Source organism: Hylobates moloch, unplaced genomic scaffold, assembly GCF_009828535.3.
Source record: "Hylobates moloch isolate HMO894 unplaced genomic scaffold, HMol_V3 SCAFFOLD_12, whole genome shotgun sequence".
Taxonomy (NCBI): Eukaryota; Metazoa; Chordata; class Mammalia; order Primates; family Hylobatidae; genus Hylobates; species Hylobates moloch.
The window spans coordinates 39,645,195-39,665,871 of NW_026652287.1; the positions used below are offsets into that span (position 1 = coordinate 39,645,195).

At 44.9% G+C, this 20,677-nt stretch overlaps 1 pseudogene; it reads right to left on the reverse strand.

Moving 5' to 3' along the window:
* Positions 1–6,215: 6,215 nt before the first annotated feature.
* LOC116479483 (chloride intracellular channel protein 4-like) lies at positions 6,216–19,884 on the reverse strand (annotated as a pseudogene).
* Positions 19,885–20,677: the final 793 nt, after the last annotated feature.

Below are 20,677 nucleotides of genomic sequence, written 5' to 3' on the forward strand. Positions count from 1 at the left end.
AGTGTACAGTAGTCCCTGAAAAGTCCGCTTGATTTCCTTTTGCCTAGTGCACAGTCAACCCGGTAAAGGTTTTAAGTCCCTTAGGGCATGACTGGAAGAAAGATGAACAAGACAACATTTTGACAGCGTGCTGGGGTCCGTTCCCAAGAGGACTTGGCCTCTCCTTTATTCAAGGTGTTCTGGGTCTATAAATTAGCTCAAATCTTGGGAACAGATTGAGAGGCTGTGACTCTGTGTTTTTGGAGACGGAGTCTCTCTCTGTCCCCCAGGCTATAGTGCAGTGGTGTGACCATAGATCACTGCAGTCTCCATCTCCTGGGCTCACGTGATCCTCCTGCCTCAGCCTTCTGAGTAGCTGACAGTACAGATGTGTACCACCACACATGGCTAAAAAAAAAAAATTTTTTTTTTGTAGAGACGGGGTCTCCCTATGTTGTCCAGGCTGGTCTTGAACTCCCGGGCTCAAGCGATCCTCCAGCCTCAGCCTTCCAAATTGCTGGGATTACAGGTGTGAACTACTACACCTGGCCTGTGACTCTGTTTTTATGATTCCAGTTAGATTTTCGTTCAGTTGACTTAGAATGTTTCTGCTTATATGAATTAATTAAGAATTTAGGCCGGGCATGGTGGTTCATGCCTGTAATCCCAGCACTTTGGGATGCCAAGGCAGGTGGATCACCTGAGGTTAGGAGTTTAAGACCAGCCTGGCCAGCATGGTGAAACCCCATCTCTACTAAAAAAACAAAAATTAGCTGGCCGTGGTGGTGGGCGCCTGTAATCCCAGGTACTTGGGAGGCTGAGGCAGGAGAATCGATTGAACCTGGGAGGCGGAGGTTGCAGTGAGCTGAGATCGCACCACTGCACTCCAGCCTGGGCGACAGAGCAAGACTCTGACTCAAAAAAAATAATAATAATTTAGTAAACAACTTCCCATCGATTTCCCTGCTGGGAACACCTTCATGAAGCAGCCAGTGCTGTAAGTCTCTGTGAGTTAGACTGCTCTGATGGCTGCTTTGACTTTCTGTCCATTATGGTAACTATGCCCACCTTGTCGTTGGTGATTAAGTGGGGATACTAGATCCCTGATACCCTGGTACCCAGTTATCTCCATAATATTTAGGTTTCCAGATTCAGTGGCAGTATTTTCACTGTAATTTCTGAACTAATTTATTTATTTATTTTTGAGACACAATCTCGCTCTGTTGCCCAGGCTGGAGTGTAGCAGTGTGATCTCAGCTCGCTGCAACCTCTGCCTCCCAGGTTCAAGTGATCCTCCTGCCTCAGCCTCCCAAGTAGCTGGGATCTCAGGCGCACGCCACCACACCCAGCTAATTTTTGTATTTTTTTTATAGAGATGGGGTTTGACCATGTTGGCCAGGCTGATCTTGAACTCCTGGCCTCAAGTGATCCACCCATCTCGGCCTCCCAAAGTGCTGGGATTACAGGCGTGAGCCACCATGCCCAGCCTTGAACTAATTTACAGGAAGGCGTGATCACAGAACTCTTCAAGATGCTGGGGCTCCTTACACAAATTTATTTATTTATTTTGAGACAGGGTCTCACTCTGTTGCCCAGGCCTGAGTGCAGTGGTGCAATCATGGCTTACTACAGCCTGGAACTCCTGGGCTGAAGCCATCCTCCCGCCTCAGCCTCCCAAGTAGCTGGGACCACAGGTGCATGACACTACATCCAGCCCCTACAAGTTTTATTTTATTTTATTTTATTTTATTTTATTTTATTTTATTTTATTTTATTTTATGATAATGGAGTCTCGCTCTGTCGCCGAGGCTAGAATGCAGTGGTGCGATCTCGGTTCACCGCAACCTTTGCCTCCCAGGTTCAAGCAATTCTCCTGCCTTAATCTCCCGAGTAGCTGGGATTACAGGTGTGCTCCACCACACTTGGCTAACTTTTTGTATTTTTAGTAGTGACAGGGTTTTGCCATGTTGGCCAGGCTGGTCTTGAACTCCTGACCTCAGGTGATCCGCCCACCTCAGCCTCCCAAAGTGCTGGGATTACAGGTGTGAGCCAGTGTGCCCGGCCACAAGTTTATTTTTGATAGTTGTAGTAAAAGGTGTGTCCTTCCACACCTTCTCAGAGCAGGTGAACAGGTCTTGTGTGATAAATCCACTCGAATATCCCAACCTCCATAGCTTTTTTTTTTTCTTTTTGAGATGGAGTCTCACTCTGTTGCCCAGGCTGGAGTGCGATGGCACGATCTCGGCTCACTGCAACCTCCGCCTCCCAGGTTCAAGCAATTCTTGTGCCTCAGCTTCCTGAGTAGCTGGGATTATAGGCATGTGCTACCACGCCCTTCTAATTTTTGTATTTTTAGTAGAGACGGGGTTTCACCATGTTGGTCAGGCTGGTCTTGAACTCCTGACCTCGTGATCTGCCTGCCTTGGCCTCCCAAAGTTCTGGGATTACAGGTGTGAGTCACCGTGCCCAGACAATTTTTTTTTTTTTTTCTTTTTTAAGACAGGGTCTCCCTCTGTTATCCAGGCCAAGTGCAATGGCAAAATCATGGTTCACCACAGCCTCAACCTCCCAGCCTCAATGGATTCTCCTGCCTCAGCCCCTTGATTAGCTGGGACTATAGGTTCGTGCTACCATGCTGGCTAATTTGCATATTTTTGTTTTGTAGAGACAGAGTCTCCCTATGTTGTCTAGGCTGGTCTTGAACACCTGAGCTCAAGTGATCCTCCTGCCTTGGCCTCCCAAAGTGTTGGGTTTACAGGCATGAGCCACTGTGCCCGGCATTTTCTGATTTTGACCATGTACTATGGTTATGGAAGATGTAACCACTCCGGGGAGGCCAGGTGAAGGGTAAATGGGACCTCTGTGCACTATTTTAGCAAGTTTCTGTAATCCTTTTATTTTATTTTATTTTATTTTTTTTTTTGTGAGATGGAGTCTTGCTCTGTCACCCAGGCTGGAGTGCAGTGGCAAGATCATGGCTCACTGAAGCCTCAAACTCCTGGCCCCAAGTAATCTTCCCAACTCGGCTTCCCAAAGTGCAGGGATTACAGGTGTGAGCCACTGTGCCCAGCCTTGTATCCTAACTGCTATATCCCTTCCCTTCTTTGTGTATCAAGGTAGTTCTGGTATTCCAGCTTCATTTGGTGTAGGTCACTTTCTGGTCCATGATTCAGGCAACATGCCAAACTGTTAGAGCTCTTAAAATTTTTAAAAATTGTTTATTTATTTTAATGGAGACGAGGTCTCACTGTGTTGTCCAGGCTGGAATCGAACTCCTGGGTTCAAGTGATCCTTCTGCCTCGGCCTCCCAAGTAGCTGGGACTACAGGTGTGAGCCACAATGCCTGGCTAAGTTCTGTATTTTTAGTAGAGATGGGTTTCACCATGTTACCCAGGCTGGTCTTGAACTCCTGACCTCAGGTGATCCACCCACCTTGGCCTCCCAAAGTGCTGGGATTACAGGCATGGGCCACCACACCCCGCCTGCTATAGCTCTAACTCCATAAGCCACACTATTAAATTAGCACCAAAAATTAGCTGGATGTGGTGACCTGTATAAGTTGGGTTAGAGCCTGTAAAAGTTGGGTTAAGGCTTGTATAAGGGTTATACAGGGCCTGTATAAGTTGGGTTAGGGCTTATATAAGTTGGGTTATACAGGGTCTATATAAGCTGGGTTAGGGCCTGTATAAGTTGGGTTAGGGCCTGTATAAGTTGGGTTAGGGCCTGTATAAGTTGGGTTAGGGCCTGTATAAGTTGGATTCTCCAGAGAAATAGAACAGACAAGATATACACATGGTAATTTACTCTAAGGAGTGGTCTCACATGATAATGGAGACTGAGAGTCCCAAGAACGCAAGTCTAAAGGGCCGAGAACCAGGAGAGCTGATGGTGTAAGTTCAAATCCAAGTCCAAAGGCAGGAAGGGTCCAGAATCTCAGCTCAAGGCCATCAGACGGAGAGACCAAATTCTTGCTCAACCTTTTGTTCTATTTAGGCTTTCAGTGGATGAGAAGGGGCCTGGCCACATGGGGGAGGGTCATCTGCTTTATCTAGTCTACTCATTCAAATGTCAGTCTCATGTAGCAACACACTCTGGATTAGGCTGTGCTTGCATTGCTATAAAGGAAGACTGGCTGGGTGTGGTGGCTCATGCCTGTAATCCCAGCACTTTGGGAGGCTGAGGTGCTCCCACCTCCTGGATCACTTACATCCAGGAGTTTGAGACCAGCCTGGACAACATAGTGAGCCCCCATCTCTACAAAAAAATTAAAAATTAGCCTGGCATAGTGGTGCATACCTGTATTCTAGTTACTTGGGAGGTTGAAGTGGGAGGATTGCTTGAGCCTGAGAGGTCAAGGCTGCAGTGAGCCATGATCACACTGTACTGCACTCAGCCTGGGCAACAGAGTGAGACCCCATCTCAAAAAAAAAAAAAAGGATAAAGGGATATCTGAGACTGGGTAATTCATAAAGCAGTGCTCCCCAACCTTTTTGGCACTAGGGGCTGGTTTCGTGGAAGACAATTTTTCCACAGACTGGGGTGGAGGTCAGGGGAGGAGGAAATGGTTTCCGGATGAAACTGTTTCACCTTAGATCATCAGATCATCAGGCATTAGATTCTTTGTTTTGAGATGGAGTTTTGCTTTTGTCGCCCAGGCTGGAGTGCAATGGTGCAATCTCGGCTCACTGCAACCTCTGCCTCCTAGGTTCAAGCTTCTCCTGCCTCAGCCTCCCGAGTAGCTGCTACTACAGGCATGCACCACCACACCTGGCTAATTTTTGTATTTTTAGCAGAGATGGGGTTTGGCCATGTTGGCCAGGCTGATCTTGAACCCCTGAACTCTGGTGATCTGCCCATCTCGGCCTCCCAAAGTGATGGGATTACAGCCATGAGCCACTGCACCCAGCCGATGAGCCACTGCACCCAGCCTAGATTCTCATAAGGAGCATGCAACCTAAATCCACAATAGGGTTCAAACTCCTGTGAGAATCTAATGCCGCCGCTGATCTGACAGGAGGTGGAGCTCAGACGGTAATGCTCACACACACCCACTGCTCACTTCCTGCTGTGTGGCCTAATTCCTAACAAGCACTGGTTCCTGGCCTAGGGGATGGGGACCCCTGTTATAAAGAAAAGAGGCTTTTAACTGGATCATGGTTCTTCAGGCTGTGCAGGAAGCGTGGCTTCAGCATTTCCTTCTGGTGAGGGCCTCAGGAAGCTTACAGTCATGGTGGGTGGAAGGTGAAGGTGGAGCAGACACATCGCATGGCAAGAGCAGGAGCAAAAGAGTGAGGGGGTAGTGCCACACACATTTTTTTTTTTTTTTTGGAGTCAGAGTTCTGCTCTTGTTGCCCAGGCTGCAGTGCAATGGTGTGATCTCGGCTCACTGCAATCTCTGCCTCCCGGATTCAAGCGATTCAAGTAGCTGGGATTACAGATGTGTGCCACCACGCCCTGCTAATTTTTGTATTTTTAGTAGAAACGGGGTTTTACCGTGCTGCCTAGGCTGCTCTTGAACTCCTGACCTCAGGTGATCTGCCTCTCTTGGCCTCTGAAAGTCCTGGGATTACAGGCATGAGCCATCACACCTGGCCAGGAGTGTTTATTTTTAAGATAAATTCTATACCTTTTCTGTCCTTGATCCTAATCCTTGAATAACTCGTGTTCGTGCTAAATACAATTTCTCCTCTATAGGAAGAGGAGTGGTCTGTTAGGAAAAGCGTATTTTAAGGAGAAGACACGAAGACATCTCTGTCATAAATGCAAGTTTACTTGGTGAGTCTTTTGGTTACATTACTACATTAACTATTTCTGTCACTATTTCAATCTCTTTATCATTGGGACAGGTATTGTTGAACGTATCCCTACTACTTGTATTAATTAGGTATCTCCAGATGCCAGTCATTCCTTTTTTTTCTATATTTTGTTTATTTTTTTTGAGATGGAGTCTCGCTTTATCGCCAGGGCTGGAGTGCAGTGGTATGATCTCGGCTCACTGCAACCTCCGCCTTCTGGGTTCAAGGTATTCTCCTGCCTCACCCTCCCAAGTAGCTGGGATTATAGGCACCCATCACAAGCCTGGCTAATTTTTGTATTTTTAGTAGAAATGGGTTTCACCATGTTGGCCAGGCTGGTCTACAACTCCTGACCTCAAGTGACCCACCCACCTTGGCCTCCCAAAGTGCTGGGATTACAGGCATGAACACCGTGCCTGGCCAGACCTTCCTTTTGGAATATCAAAGTTGTGATTTTTTTTTGACAATATGCAGTTCGGGCAGCAGATGGCAATCAGCTAATGCCATTTTATTGCCATCCAGAAATTTACGTGTAGAAAACTTAGTGTCCTGCATGCTATTTTCATCAATTTCATCAGGGAGAGGAGAATTCAGATATTCATAAGTTTTTGCAGTTTTTTTTTTAACTTTTATTTTAGGTTCCAGGGTACATGTGCAGGATGTGCAGGTTTGCTACATAGGTAAATGTGTGCCATGGTGATTTGCTGCAGAGATCAACCCATCACCTAGGTATTAAGCCCAGCATTCATTAGCTATTCTTCCTGATGCTCTTCCTCTCCTTGCCCCACTGACAGGCCCCATTGTGTGTTGTTCTCCTCCCTGTGTCCATCGTTCAGCTCATAGTTATAAATGAGAACATGCGACATTTGATTTTCTGTTCCTGTGTTAGTTTGCTGAGAATAACTGCTCCAGCTCCATCCATGTCCCTGCAAGAGACATGATCTTGTTCCTTTTTATGGCTGCATAGTATTCCATGGAGTATATGTACCACATTTTCTTCATCCAGTCTGTCATTGATGGGCATTTGGGTTGATTCCATGTCTTCGCTATTGTGAATAGTGCTGTAGTGATCATATGCGTGCATGTATCGTTATAACAGAATGATGCATATTCCTTTGGGTATATGCCCACTAATGGGATTGCTGGGTCAAATGTTTTTCCTGCTTCTAGATCTTTGAGGAATCACCACACTGTCTTCCACAATGGTTGGACTAATTTACACTACCATCAACAGTGTCAAAGTGTTTCTTTTTCTCTGCAACCTCACCAGCATCTGTTGTTTCTTGACTTTTTAATAATCACCATTTTCTGCAGGGTTTTTAAGAGACCCTTCACTCATGCTTCATTAACCTCTGGCCTTGAATTCTTGATCTATGCAGAGAATTTGGCAAAGATATCCATTCCAGCAGTATTTGATTCTGGGTGTCTTGATGAAAGCTTTAAGTACTTGGGAGGACATAAGACTTCTTCAGGAGATTCCTCAAACTTATTTGACTTCACTGTTGAAAGTTATAAGTGGTGGGTGGTTCCCAGGAGCCTTGTTTTGCAGATCTGCAGGTTTCATTTTTCAGATCAACAGTTGTGACACTAAAGACAACTCTTTTGAGCTAAAGAATCATGAGGAATCTCTGGGAAAAAAGGTAGATTCCTGTGTTTTCACCATCACTGACAGCCTTGACCCAGAGCTCAATGAGGAGTTCTTTGTCTTCCTCCTTCAACCTCTTCAGTGGCATCGACAATACCAAGGCCAGCTCAGCTGGGCTTTGCAAACGGTGGCAGCTGCTGCTTCTGCTCTAAGGCTGCTCTGGCTGATGGCTTTGGCCATGCTGCTCACTGGACAGTCTGGCATTGAGGTGGCCATGGCCTCAGCTCCTCAGCACTGCACCACACTGCAGATTGAGCCACTTCCTCAATTGGCCTTAAATTTATCAAAGGGAAATTGTCCAGGTGAGCCTGAGTTAATCACACAAACTCTATAAACCTGAATGTAGAAGTCAAATATCAAGAAAGTCAGAAGCCAGAGAGATTCAGACCTTGAGAAGGATTTGACCTGTCATTGCTGGCTTTAAAGATGGTAAGGGCCACATGACAAAAACCCAAGAACATCTTCTAGGAGCAGAGTGATCCCTGGCTAACAATGAGCTAAAAAAACAGGGGCCTCAGTTCTACACTGCAATGAACTGAATTCTGCCAACAACACTAATGAGTTTGAACACAGTTCTTCCCCAGACTCCAGATGAAAACACGGCTTGGTCAACTCCTTGATTGTATAACCCTGAGAATAGAATCTAGATAAATCTTGCCCAGATTCCTGATGAAGACACCATGAAAATAATGAGTGAGTGTTGTTTCAAGCCTCTAAGTTTGTGATGATTTGTTACACGGCAGTAGCTAACTAATACAGAGTTATGTGGCCAACCTGTTGATTGGGATCACCAGTCTTATTTTGCAAAGATACTTCAGAACCATGGACAGTGGAACGCATGCCAGAGGAGAGCTGATTGGCTGGACTAGTTACCATCCAAACTGGAGTGATCCTATTGGATAATCTTTGACCTAGCCACTGATCCCTGGTCCAGTCAGATTTTGTCAGGGTCTACAGACTCAACTTCTCTGCCAACCATGAAGATGGTGCCTCAGGAGTCCTGTAAGGTCTGGAGTGAACAAGTCCCTGCCTAGTTCTTCAGAAGAATATTGCATCACCCTCTTCCTCATCCACATTAGCCTCCTTTGGCTTCTCCTTCCCACTTCCCTGCTATTGCCCAGTGGTGTTCCTGCAGTCAGGAACTCCCTTCTTTTCTCTCTTTGATACTTTCTTTCCTTTACCTAGCCAACTCTCATTTTTTTTTTTTTTTTTTTTGAGACAGAGTCTCTCTGTCACACAGGCTGGAGTGCACTGGCATGCTCTTGGCTCACTGCAACCCCTGCCTCCCAGGTTCAAGCAATCCTCATGCCTTAGCCTCCCCAGAAACCGGGATTACAGGTGCACACCACCATACCAGGCTAACTTTTTTTTCTTTTTCTTTTCTTTTCTTTTATTATTATACTTTAAGTTCTAGGGTACATGTGCACAACGTGCAGGTTTGTTACATATGTATACATGTGCCGTGTTGGTGTGCTGCACCCATTAACTCGTCATTTACATTAGGTATATCTCCTAATGCTATCCCTCCCCCCTCTCCCCCATCCCAGGACAGGCCCCATTGTGTGATGTTCCCCTTCCTGTGTCCAAGTGTTCTCATTGTTCCATTCCCACCTATGAGTGAGAACATGTAGTGTTTGGTTTTCTGTCCTTGCAATAGTTTGCTCAGAATGATGGTTTCCAGCTTCATCCATGTCCCTACAAAGGACATGAACTCATCCTTTTTTATGGCTGCATAGTATTCCATGGTGTATATGTGCCACATTTTCTTAATCCAGTCTATCATTGATGGGCATTTGGGTTGGTTCCAACTCTTTGCTATTGTGAATAGTGCCGCAATATACATACATGTGCATGTGTCTTTAGAGAAGCATGATTTATAATCCTTTGGGTATATACCTAGTAATGGGATGGCTGGGTCAAGTGGTATTTCTAGTTCTAGATCCTTGAGGAATCGCCACACTGACTTCCACAATGGTTGAACTAGTTTACAGTCCCAGCAACAGTGTAAAAATGTTCCTATTTCGCCACATCCTCTCCAGCACCTGTTGTTTCCTGACTTTTTAATGATTGCCATTCTAACTGGTGTGAGATGGTATCTCATTGTGGTTTAGATTTGCATTTCTCTGATGGCCAGAGATGATGAGCATTTTTTCATGTGTCTGTTGGCTGCATAAATGTCTTCTTTTGAGGAGTCTGTTCATATCCTTCACCCACTTTTTGATGAGGTTGTTTGATTTTTTCTTGTAAATTTGTTTAAGTTCTTTGTAGATTCTGGATATTAGCCCTTTGTCAGATGGGTGGATTGCAAAAATTTTCTCCCATTCTGTAGGTTGCCTGTTCACTCTGATTTTTTTTTTTTTTTTTTTTTTGAGACAGAGTCTCGCTCTGTCGCCCAGGCTGGAGTGCAGTGGCGCAATCTCGGCTCACTGCAAGCTCCACCTCCCGGGTTCATGCCATTCTCCTGCCTCAGCCTCTCCGAGTAGCTGGGACTACAGGCGCCCGCCACCACGCCCGGCTAATTTTTTGTATTTTTAGTAGAGACGGGGTCTCATCGTGGTCTCGATCTCCTGACCTCGTGGTCTGCCCGCCTCGGCCTCCCAAAGTGCTGGGATTACAAGCGTGAGCCACCACTCCCGGCCACTGATGGTAGTTTCTTTTGCTGTGCAGTAATTTTGTTTTTGAGATGGAGTCTTACTCTGTCACCTGGGCTGGTGTGCAGTAGTGCAATCTTGGCTCACTGCAACTTCTGCCTCCTAGGTTCAAGTGATTCTCCTGCCTCAGCCTCCCAAGTAACTGGGATTACAGGTGCCTGACACTACACTCAGCTAATTTTTTGTGTTTTTAGTAAAGATGGGGTTTCCCCATGTTGGCCAGGCAGGTCTTGAACTCCTGACCTCAAGTGATCCTCCCACCTTGGACTCCTAATGTGCTGGGATTACAGGCATGAGCCACCATGCCTGGCCTGATATCTCTGAAATTTAAAAACTATTTAGAATCTCACTGGGACTTATGTGCTTTCATTGCTAATGGCCTGCTGCTAAAACTGTGTAAGCCCCTTCCCTCTAGGCTCAGGGACTGTCATATAAGAGGTGGGCATGTGAGATTGTAAGGGCCAAATTTGAGGGATAGAATTATTTCAGACCCTCCTACTCAAGAATGGGCACACAGACACCCAAACATCTGCCAAAATAAGACTGTGTCTTGGGCTACTATGTTGCCTCTCTCCATCCATCCCCACCATAAAAAGTTTTGCTTTCCATAGAATTAAACAAAAATTATGGAAAGATATCCAGATACCTGGTGTATTAGTCTGTTTTCATGCTGCTGGTAAAGACAGACCCGATTCTGGGTAATTTATATAGGAAAAAGGATTGACAGTTCCACGTGTCTGGGGCAGCCTCACAATCATGAAGGAAGGCAAGAAGGAGCAAGTCACGTCTTACATGGATGGCAGCAGGCAAAAAGAGAGCTTGTGCAGGGAAACTCCTGTTTTTAAAACCATCAGATCTCATGAGACTTATTCACTATCATGAGAACAGCATGAGACCTGCCCCTATGATTCAATTGCCTCCCACCAGGTCCCTCCCACAATGTGTGGGAATTCAAGATGAGATTTGGGTGGTGACACAGCCAAACAATATCACCTGGTGACAAAGCCTTCTGGGTATAGTGCTCCCAGTAATAAAATGATGCCAATTATATAAACAATTTTATCAGCCACCTTAGGAGTAATTACTAAAAAGACTACAAAAGGCCTTGCAGCACATTGAAAGTCTCTAAATTCCTTAGCTTAAATGGTTTTAGGAAAATGCTTATGTTTTGCATAGCTAATTGCTACAAGTGTGTAACTACAACTAAGATTACAGTAGCTCAATGCATAGAACTTAAATAGATGCCAATTTTATAACCTCGCCTTTTGGCATTTGATTTTTGGCTCTTATGTTAAAGGGTTCCCAGGGTTAATGAGAACCTGCCCACCGCCATTCCCATCTGGCCTGGAACATTTAGTTGGCTATAAATATTTTGACTCCAAATCCCTTGGCCATGGGGTCCCACCAACATGTTGGGCCTGGGTAGGCAGACACACCACCCCAGCAATAATATGGGACAAAATAGAAGTTTGGCCATCGATGCTGCATCTGGCATATAATGACCAAAAAAAGGGGGAATGTAAACTAATAATTAAATCCCAAGCTCCCCCTTCCCACTGCTACTGACAGAATGGATCCCTCCTTGGCCAAGGGAAGCCCCTGTAAAAAAATCTTAAAAACTTAGTTCCCAGACATAATGGGATGGGAGGCCAGACATACCTTCCTTTTGTGGTTTAGACACAAAAACTGACCACCGTTAATGGTCAAATAAAAATCACAAGACAGAACAGACTTTCTGCAACAATAAGATAGCAAATTAAGCCAGGTATGGTGGCATGCACCTGTAGTATCAGGTTGCCAGGTCCGACCTGTGGACCCTGACCCAGTGATGGATGAAAGACGTACACTGACACAGACATTTTGCCTGTCAGTGTGGCTAAGGGGCTCTGCTGCCTGAGTCCACAGCATTGGCCTCGATAAGCTGGCGAAGTTTGCATTTATTCAGTACAGATTAAATGACAAAGGTCTCAAGTAAACACCACTGGAGAGTAATTAACATTGCTGACCTCCTGAGTAGAGAGCAGTCATGCACCTGCAGATGATCAAAGGTCAGTCTTAGGACCACATGAGTGAACAAGCTATTTAGATAAACTCCTCTACATTCCTATGTATCTACGCCCTAAGCTTTTAAGAGAATTCAGCTTCCTCCAGTCAAATCTTTTCCTGAAGTGATGCAAACCACCTGGCCTTCCAAGAAAGTTTTTGTCTATTTCCTGTAACTCTATCTTTATAATTTCTCCCACCACCCTGACCAATCTCCTACACCAGGTATTTGGGAGACTGAGGTGGGAAGATAGCTTGAGCCTGGGAGTTCGAGGCTACAGTGAGCTATGACTGTGCCACTCCAGTCCATCCTGGGGAACAGAGCAAGATCATGTTTCAAAAAAAAAAGATACCAAATTATAAACAGAACCTAAGACCATGCCAGCAAAGGTTAAGTCACACACTCTTTCACTTAAAAAGTAAACTATGTTCATCCCAGCACTTTGGGAGGCTGAGGTGGGCAGATCATCAGGTCAGGAGATCAAAACCATCCTGGCTAACATGGGGAAACCCCATCTCTACTGAAAATACAAAAAATTAGCCAGGCATGGTGGCATGTGCCTGTAGTCTCACCTACTCGGGAGGCTGAGGCAGGAGAATCGCTTGAACCTGGGAGACAGTGGTTGCAGTGAGCCGAGATCAAACCACTGCACTCCAGCCTGGATGACACAGTGAGACTCCATCTAAAAAAAAAAAAAAGTAAACTATGTTCTAAATGCCACAAAGCTTTTCTTTTTCTCAAGCAGCCAAACAAGCATTTGCCTCTAGATAAGCAACGTTAAAGCACTTTGCAGCTCCACTGGATGCTAACTGACCACTAGCCATAACAATGGCTTTAATTAGGCGAGAGACTTATTTCAGTAACTTTTTCCTGATGAAGAAACCGCTGACCATGGGCTAGTCTGGCTGGTTTACGGAAATTGCAAGCTTGTGTGCCTTTTTGTCCTGAAAAGAACTTTTGATGTATAGGGTTTAATAGTAGTATTTTTATTCCATTCTATTCTATTCTATTCTTTTTTTTTTTTTTTTTTTTTTGAGGTGGAGTCTCGCTCTGTTGCCCAGGCTGGAGTGCAGTGGTGCGATCTCGGCTCACTGCAAGCTCTGCCTCCCGGGTTCATGCCATTCTCCTGCCTCAGCCTCTCGAGTAGCTGGGACTACAGGCGCCTGCCACCATGTCTGGCTAATTTTTTGTATTTTTAGTAGAGATGGCATTCACCGTGTTAGCCAGGATGGTCTCCTGACCTTATGATCCGCCCGCCTCAGCCTCCCAAAGTGCTGGGATTACAGGCATGAGCCACCATGCCCAGCTGCTCTGATCTTTATTATTTCTTTTCTTCTACTGAGTTTGGGTTTGGTTGGCTCTTGCTTTTCTAGTTCTCTAAGATGCATTGTTAGTGTGTTTATTTGAAGTTTTTCTTCTTTTTTGATGTAGGTACTTATAGCTAAAACTTCCCTCTTAGTACTGCTTTCACTGTACCCCATAGGTTTTGGTATGTCATGTTTTCATTATCATTTGTTTTGAGGAATTTTGAATTTATTTTTTAATTCTTCATTGACCCACTGGTCATTCAGTAGTGTATTGTTTAATTTCCATTGTGTTTGAATACTTTCTAATATTTTTCTCGTTATTGATTTCTAGTTTTATTTCATTGTGGTCAGAGAAGACGCTTGATATTATTTTAGATTTTTTTGAATATTTTAAGACTTGTTTTGTGACCTAACACATGGTCCATCCTTAAGAATGATCCAAGTGCTGAGGAAAAGATGTTTATTCTGCAGCTGTATTCAGTGTTTATTCTGCAGCTTTATTTAATGTTTATTCTGTAGCTGTTGAAGGAAATGTTCTGTAAATATCTATTAGGTTCATTTTGTCTGTAGTGCACATTAATTCTGACATTTCTTTGTTGATTTTCTGGCTGGAAGATCTGTCCAGTGCTGAAAGTGGGTTGTTGAAGTTTCCAGCTATTATTGTATTGGGGTCTATCTCTCACTTTAGCTCTAATAGTATTTGCTTGTTATATTTGGGTGCTCCAGTGTTGGGTGCATATATATTATCAATGGCCATATTCTCTTGCTGAATTGACCCCTTCATCATTGTATAATGACCTTCTTTGTCTCTTCTTATAGTTTTTGTCTTGAAATTTATTTTGTCTAAGTATAGCTACTCCTGCTCTTCTTTGGTCTCCATTGGCATGGAATATCTTTTTCCATCCATTCATTTTCAGTCTGTGTGTATCTTTATAAGTGAAGTGTGTTTCTTGTGGGCAGCAGATCATTGGGTATTGTTTCTTTTTTTTTAATTCATTCAGTGACTCTATGTCTTTTGATTGGAGACTTTAGTCAATTTACATTTAATGTTATTATTCATAAGTAAAGACTTACTTCTGGCATTTTAGTTTGTTTTCTGGTCTTCCTTTCCTTCTTTCCTATCCTGTTTTTAGTGAAGGTGATTGTCTCTGGTGGTTTAATTTAATTTATTGCTTTTTATTTGTTTTGTATCCATTGTATGTTTTTTGATTTGAGGTTACCATGAGGCTTGCAAATACTATCTTATGACCCACTATTTTAAGCTGATAACACCTTAACACTGCTTGCATAAATAAACAAACAAGCAAGCAAAAAGAAAACTAGTAAAAACTCCAACTTTGCAGGCCGGGTGCAGTGACTCATGCCTGTAATCCCAGCACTTTGGGGGGCCGAGGCAGGTGGATCACGAGGTCAGACGTTTGAGACCAGCCTGGCCAACATAGTGAAACCCTGTCGCTACTAAAATACAAAAAATTAGCTGGGTGTGGTGGCGGGTGCCTGTAATCCCAGCTGCTTGGGAGGCTGAGGCAGGAGAATCGCTTGAACCTGGGAGGTGGAGGTTGCAGTGAGCTGAGATTGCACCACTGCACACCAGCACGGGTGACAGTGCGAGACTCCATCTCAAAAAACAAAACAAAACTCTAACTTTGCCTTCCAGCTTTTCAACTTTTTGTTGTTTCTGTTTACATCTTATTGCACAGTCTATGTCTTGAAAAGTTGTTGTAGGTTTTTTTTTATTGTTTTATCTTTTAGTCTTTCTACTTAAGATAAGAGTCCTTTATGTACCACAGCTACAGTCTTATAATACTCTGTGTTTTTTCTGTGTACTTTCTATTACCAGTGAGTGTTGTACCTTCAGATGATTTCTTACTGCTCACTGACAACCTTTTCTTTCTGACTGAATCATTTTCCCTCAAGTTCACATAGGGACCCAGAGCACTCCAGCCTGCAGTGGCAAGTATTGCCAGAACTCAAGCCCTGACCACTGAAATGGGTGATTCCACTCTGGTTAGGGCCAGCCCAACTGCTTCTGCCATGGATGGGTCAGCTGAGGACAGCCCAGTTCCGCTTTCTGCTGTGACAAGGGAGTAGTGAATTCAATGCAAAGCCTCACAGTTGTTGCGCTTTCCACCTCCCAACTCAGATTCTCTGTCCACATGGCTGCTGCTGGGGGGGTTGGGGAGGGGTGGCATTGGCAATTCAAGACTTTGTTTCCCTCTTCAGTGCCTCTTTCAGCGATATGAAGTCAAAACCAGGCATTGTGAGTGCTCATCTGATTTTTGGGTCCTAGGAAGGCACCCCTTTGTGTAGCTAGTTGTCAAACTTAGTGCTCCTGTTGGAGGGATGATTGGTGACACTCTTTATTTGGCCACCTTGCTCTGCCCTTCCCAGAAGATTCTCCTCTGTAAGCCCAGGGACTTGCGAATTCTTTCAACTCCAGGTGAATAGGTTCTACCCCATGGATGCCTAATTATGCCCCTTTTCAGCAGGAAGTAGCCAGAATGGATGCATCACCTGTTTTCCATAGAAATGGAATGGAGTTTGACAGTGAGGAGTTCGTAACTGGGGACTTGCAGTTTAAAAATATATTTGGTTTTATTTATTAATTTTTTTTTATTAGGGTAGTCAAGTGAAGCAGTGGGAGTGGAGAAGGAACAAAGAAATATGTAACTGGTTGTGAACAATTAGTTGTAAACACCACTGCACTTGGACCAGCCTAAAAACATATTTTAATTGCCAGGTGCAGTGGCTCATGCCTGCAATCCCAGCACTTTGGAAGGCTGAGGTGGGCGGATCACCTGAGGTCAGGAGTTCAAGATCAGCCTGGCCAACATGGTGAAACCCTGCCTCTACTAAAAATACAAAAAAATTAGCCAGGCATGGTGGTGGGAGTCATAATCCCAGCTACTTGGGAGGCTGAGGCACAAGAATTGCTAAATCCGGGAGGTGGAGGTTGCAGTGAGCCAAGATTGCACCACTGCACTCCAACCTGGGCAACAAGAGTGAGACTCCCTCTAAAAAAAAAAAAAAAAAAAAAACACACACACACACACACATACATACATATAAATATTTATATATTTATTTATAAATATATCTATATGTATCTATCTATCTATATGTAAATATATATATACACATATATCCTTTTAATCACCCTCCTCTCCTCTCACCTCTTCATTCCTTCCCATTCCTTCCCTCTCTAGATACTCCCTTCTGGCAATGCATGCTTATCTAATTAGGCACTTCCTTGAGAAATTCCAGAGGCTAATCTTGAAACAAACCCGGCAAATCAGGAGCCCTGATTACAGAATCCTTTCACTTAGGGAGAGCCACTAATACTAATGGTTAGTCCACCATCATTTGGCCAAAGTCAAGATAATACCAACCAGACCCCTGAACAGATGACAACCCAAGTTAGCCATTGAAACAAGACACACAGACCCCACACCCTGCAGCATTCTACTCCACATCTCCCCTACTGAAGTGGCATCATTGTCTGGGGTAAATACCTGGGAGTGGTCATCTTGCACCAAGAAGATTAACAATATGGACACGCACACATGGAATGGGTTAAGAAGCAGAAAGTTTAATAGGCAGAAGAAAGGAGAGAAGAGGAGCAGCTCTCTCCCTCTTTTGAGAAAGAGGTATCTGAACAGGAAAAAGTGGTGGACCTCATCAGATTTTACAGGCAGGCTTGAGGAGGAGGTGTCTGACTTATGTAAGGCCCACAGATTGGTTTGACCAGGTGTGATGTTTACATGGTGCATGGGGAAGGCTGGTTGCCCCACCCTAATCTTATCATGCAAATGGCTTTCTGCTTGGCCAGTGTCATCTTGTCTGCCTCTTACTGTACATGTGGCTGGCAAAGAGAAGAGAAGATGGAGCTGCCATTTTGAACATGCCTATTCCCAGGTAGTTTCTTCCTATTGGCACAACTGCCGGCATTCACCTGTGCAAACTTCTAGCGTTTTTGTCTATGTCTGCCACTCGATTTTACAGGCTGCTCTTTGTTAGAGAAGAAAATGATTTGGGGGCTGCTTTTCATTAAGAGGAAGACCTTAACAAGGAACCCCATATCTCCCTATCTGCCTAAGTAATTTCTTCTTAACCCCTATATCAATACCAAGCTTTCCTATAAAATCCCTATGGTAAGATTTTAAAATTTAAGATGATCTTTATGACTATAGTCTCCCATCTTCACAGTCTGCTGGCTCTCTGATTAAACCTGCTTTTCCTTCCTCCAATCCTTGTCTCTTGAGTCTGGCTTTCAAATGATGAGCAGCCAAACCTGGATTCGGTTACAGATCTGCTAATGTCTGACCTTGCACTGCTTATGACACATTCTTTGCCTCATAAATGAACAGCTGAGCTGCTTGTCCCTGCTGACCAATGAGAACAAATGCTTGTCAGTGAATCTTGGGTTAAGCTTCCCCTATTTCCTCAGACCTCTAAACTGTAAAGACCCCTTTCTATAAAATAACGTTTTTGCTTAAGTCTTGAGATATTAGCAGACTTTATGGTCAGAGTGTTCTACTGGGATATGTCAGGCCTCTGAGCCCAAGCTAAGCCATCATAACTCCTTTTACCTGCACTTATACATCCAGATGGCCTGGAGCAACTGAAGAACCACAAAAGAGGACATTCCACCATTGTGATTTGTTCCTGCCCCACCCCAACTAATCAATCGACCTTGTGACATTCCTCTGCTGGACAATGAGTGTCATGATCTCCCCACTCTGCACCTTGTGTCCCCTGCCCCTGCCCGCAAGAGATAACCACCTTTAAGTGTAATTTTCCACTACCTACCCAAATCCTATAAAACTGACCCACCCCATCTCCCTTTGCTGACTCTCTTTTCAGACTCAGCCCACTTGCACCCAAGTGAAATAAACAGCCTTGTTGCTCAAACACAGCCTATTGGTGGGCTCTCTTCACACGGACGTGCATGACATTTGGTGCCAAAGACCTGGGACAGGAGGACCCCTTCAGGAGACTGGTCCCCTGTCCTCACACTCACTCCATGAGGAGATCCACCTACGACCTCGGGTCCTCAGACCAGCCTAAGGAACATCTCACCAATTTTAAATCCGGTAAGTGGCCTCTTTTTATTGTCTTCTCCAACCTCTCTCGCTATCCCTCTACCCTTCAATCTCTCCCTTCCTTAATTTTGGTTCCTTTCCCTTTCTGGTAAAGACAGAGGAGATGCGTTTTATCCATGAACTCAAAACTCTGGCGCTGGTCACAGACTTGGGAAGACAGTCTTCTTTTGGTGTTTAATCACTGCGGGGACGCCTGCCTGATTATTCACCCACATTCCAGAGGTGTCTGGGATGCCTGCCTTGATCCTTCACCTTGGTGGCAAGTACCACCTTCCCTGGGTGGCAAGTACCACCCCACCTCTCTCTGTGTCTCTACCCTCTCTTTTCTCTAAACTTAACTTTTTACTATGGGCAAACTTCTGCCCTCCATTCCCACTTCTTCTCTCTTAGCCTGTGTTCTAAAAAACTTAAAACCTCTTCAACTCTCACCTGACCTAAAACCTAAGTGTCTTATTTTCTTCTGCAACACCGCTTGGCCCCAATACAAGCTTGACAATCGTTCTAAATGGCCAGAAAATGGCACTTTCAATTTCTCCATCCTACAAGATCTAGATAATTTTGTCAAAAAATGGGCAAATGGTCTGAGGTGCCTGACATCCAGGCATTCTTTTACACATCAGTCCCTCTCTAGTCTCTGCTCCCAATGCAACTCATCTCAAATCTTTCTTCCTTGCTGTCTGTTCCTTCAGTCTCCATCTCAAGCTCTGAGTCCTTTGAATCCTCCTTTTCTCTGGACTCATCTGACCTCTCCCTTCCTCCCCAGGCTGCTCCTCGCCAGGCTGAAACAGGTCCCAATTCTTCCTCAGCCTCCGCTCCCCTACCCTGTAATCCTTCTATCACCTCCCCTCCTCACACCTGGTCTGGCTTACAGTTTTGTTCCGCGACTAGCTCTCCCTGACCTGCCCAACAATTTCCTCTTAGAGAGGTGGCTGGACCTGAAGGCATAGTTGAGGTTAATGCTTTTTTCTTTACCTGACCTCTCCCAAATCAGTTAGTGTTTAGGCTCTTTTTCATCAAATATAGAAACCCAGCCCAGATCATGGCCCATTTGGCAACAACCCTTAGACACCTTACTGCCCTAGACCCAGAGAGGCCAGAAGACCGTCTTATTCTCAATATGCATTTTATTACCCAATCCGCTCCCAACATTAGAAAAAACTCCAAAAATTAGATTCTGGCCCTCAAACCCCACAACAGGACTTAATTAACCTCACCTTCAAGGTGTACAATAATAGAGAAGAGGCAGCCAAGCAGTGACGTATTTCTGAGTTACAATTACTTGCCTCTGCTGTGAGAGAAAACTCACCCACATCTCCAGCACACAAGAACTTCAAAATGCCTAAGCTGCAGCAGTCAGGCATTCTGACAGGACCTCCTCCCCCAGGATCTTGCTTCAAGTGCCAGAAATCTGGCCACTGGGCCAAGTAATGCCCGCAGCCAGGGATTCCTCCTAAGCCATGTCCCATCTGTGTGGGACCCCACTGGAAATCAGACTGTCCAACTCACCTGGCAACCACTCCCAGAGCCCCTGGAACTCTGGCCCAGGGCTCTCTGACTGACTCCTTCCCAGATCTTCTCAGCTTAGTGGCTGAAGACTGACACTGCCCAATCACCTTGGAAGCCTCCTGGACCATCACAGATGCTTTGGGTAGATCTTACAGTGGAGGGCAAGTCTGTCCCCTTCTTAGTCAATACGGAGGCTACCCATTCCACATTACCTTCTTTTCAAGGGCCTGTTTCCCTTGCCTCCGTAACTGTTGTGAGTATTGACAGCCAGGCTGCTAGACCCCTTAAAACTCCCCAACGCTGGTGCCAACTTGGACAACATTCTTTTATGCACTCCTTTTTAGTTATCCCCACCTGCCCTGTTCCCTTTTTAGGTCAAGAAGTTTTAACAAAATTATCTGCTACCCTGACTATTCTTCGACTACAGTCACATCTCATTGCTGCCCTTCTCTGCAACCCTAAGCCTCCTTCACGTCTTCCTCCTGTATCCCCCTAACCTTAACCCACAAGTATGGGACACCTCTACTCCCTCCCTGGCAACTGATCACATGCCTATTACTATCCCATTAAAACCTAATCACCCTTCCCCTGCTCAATGCCAGTATCCCATCCCACAACAGGCTTTAAGGGAACTAAAGCCTGTTATCA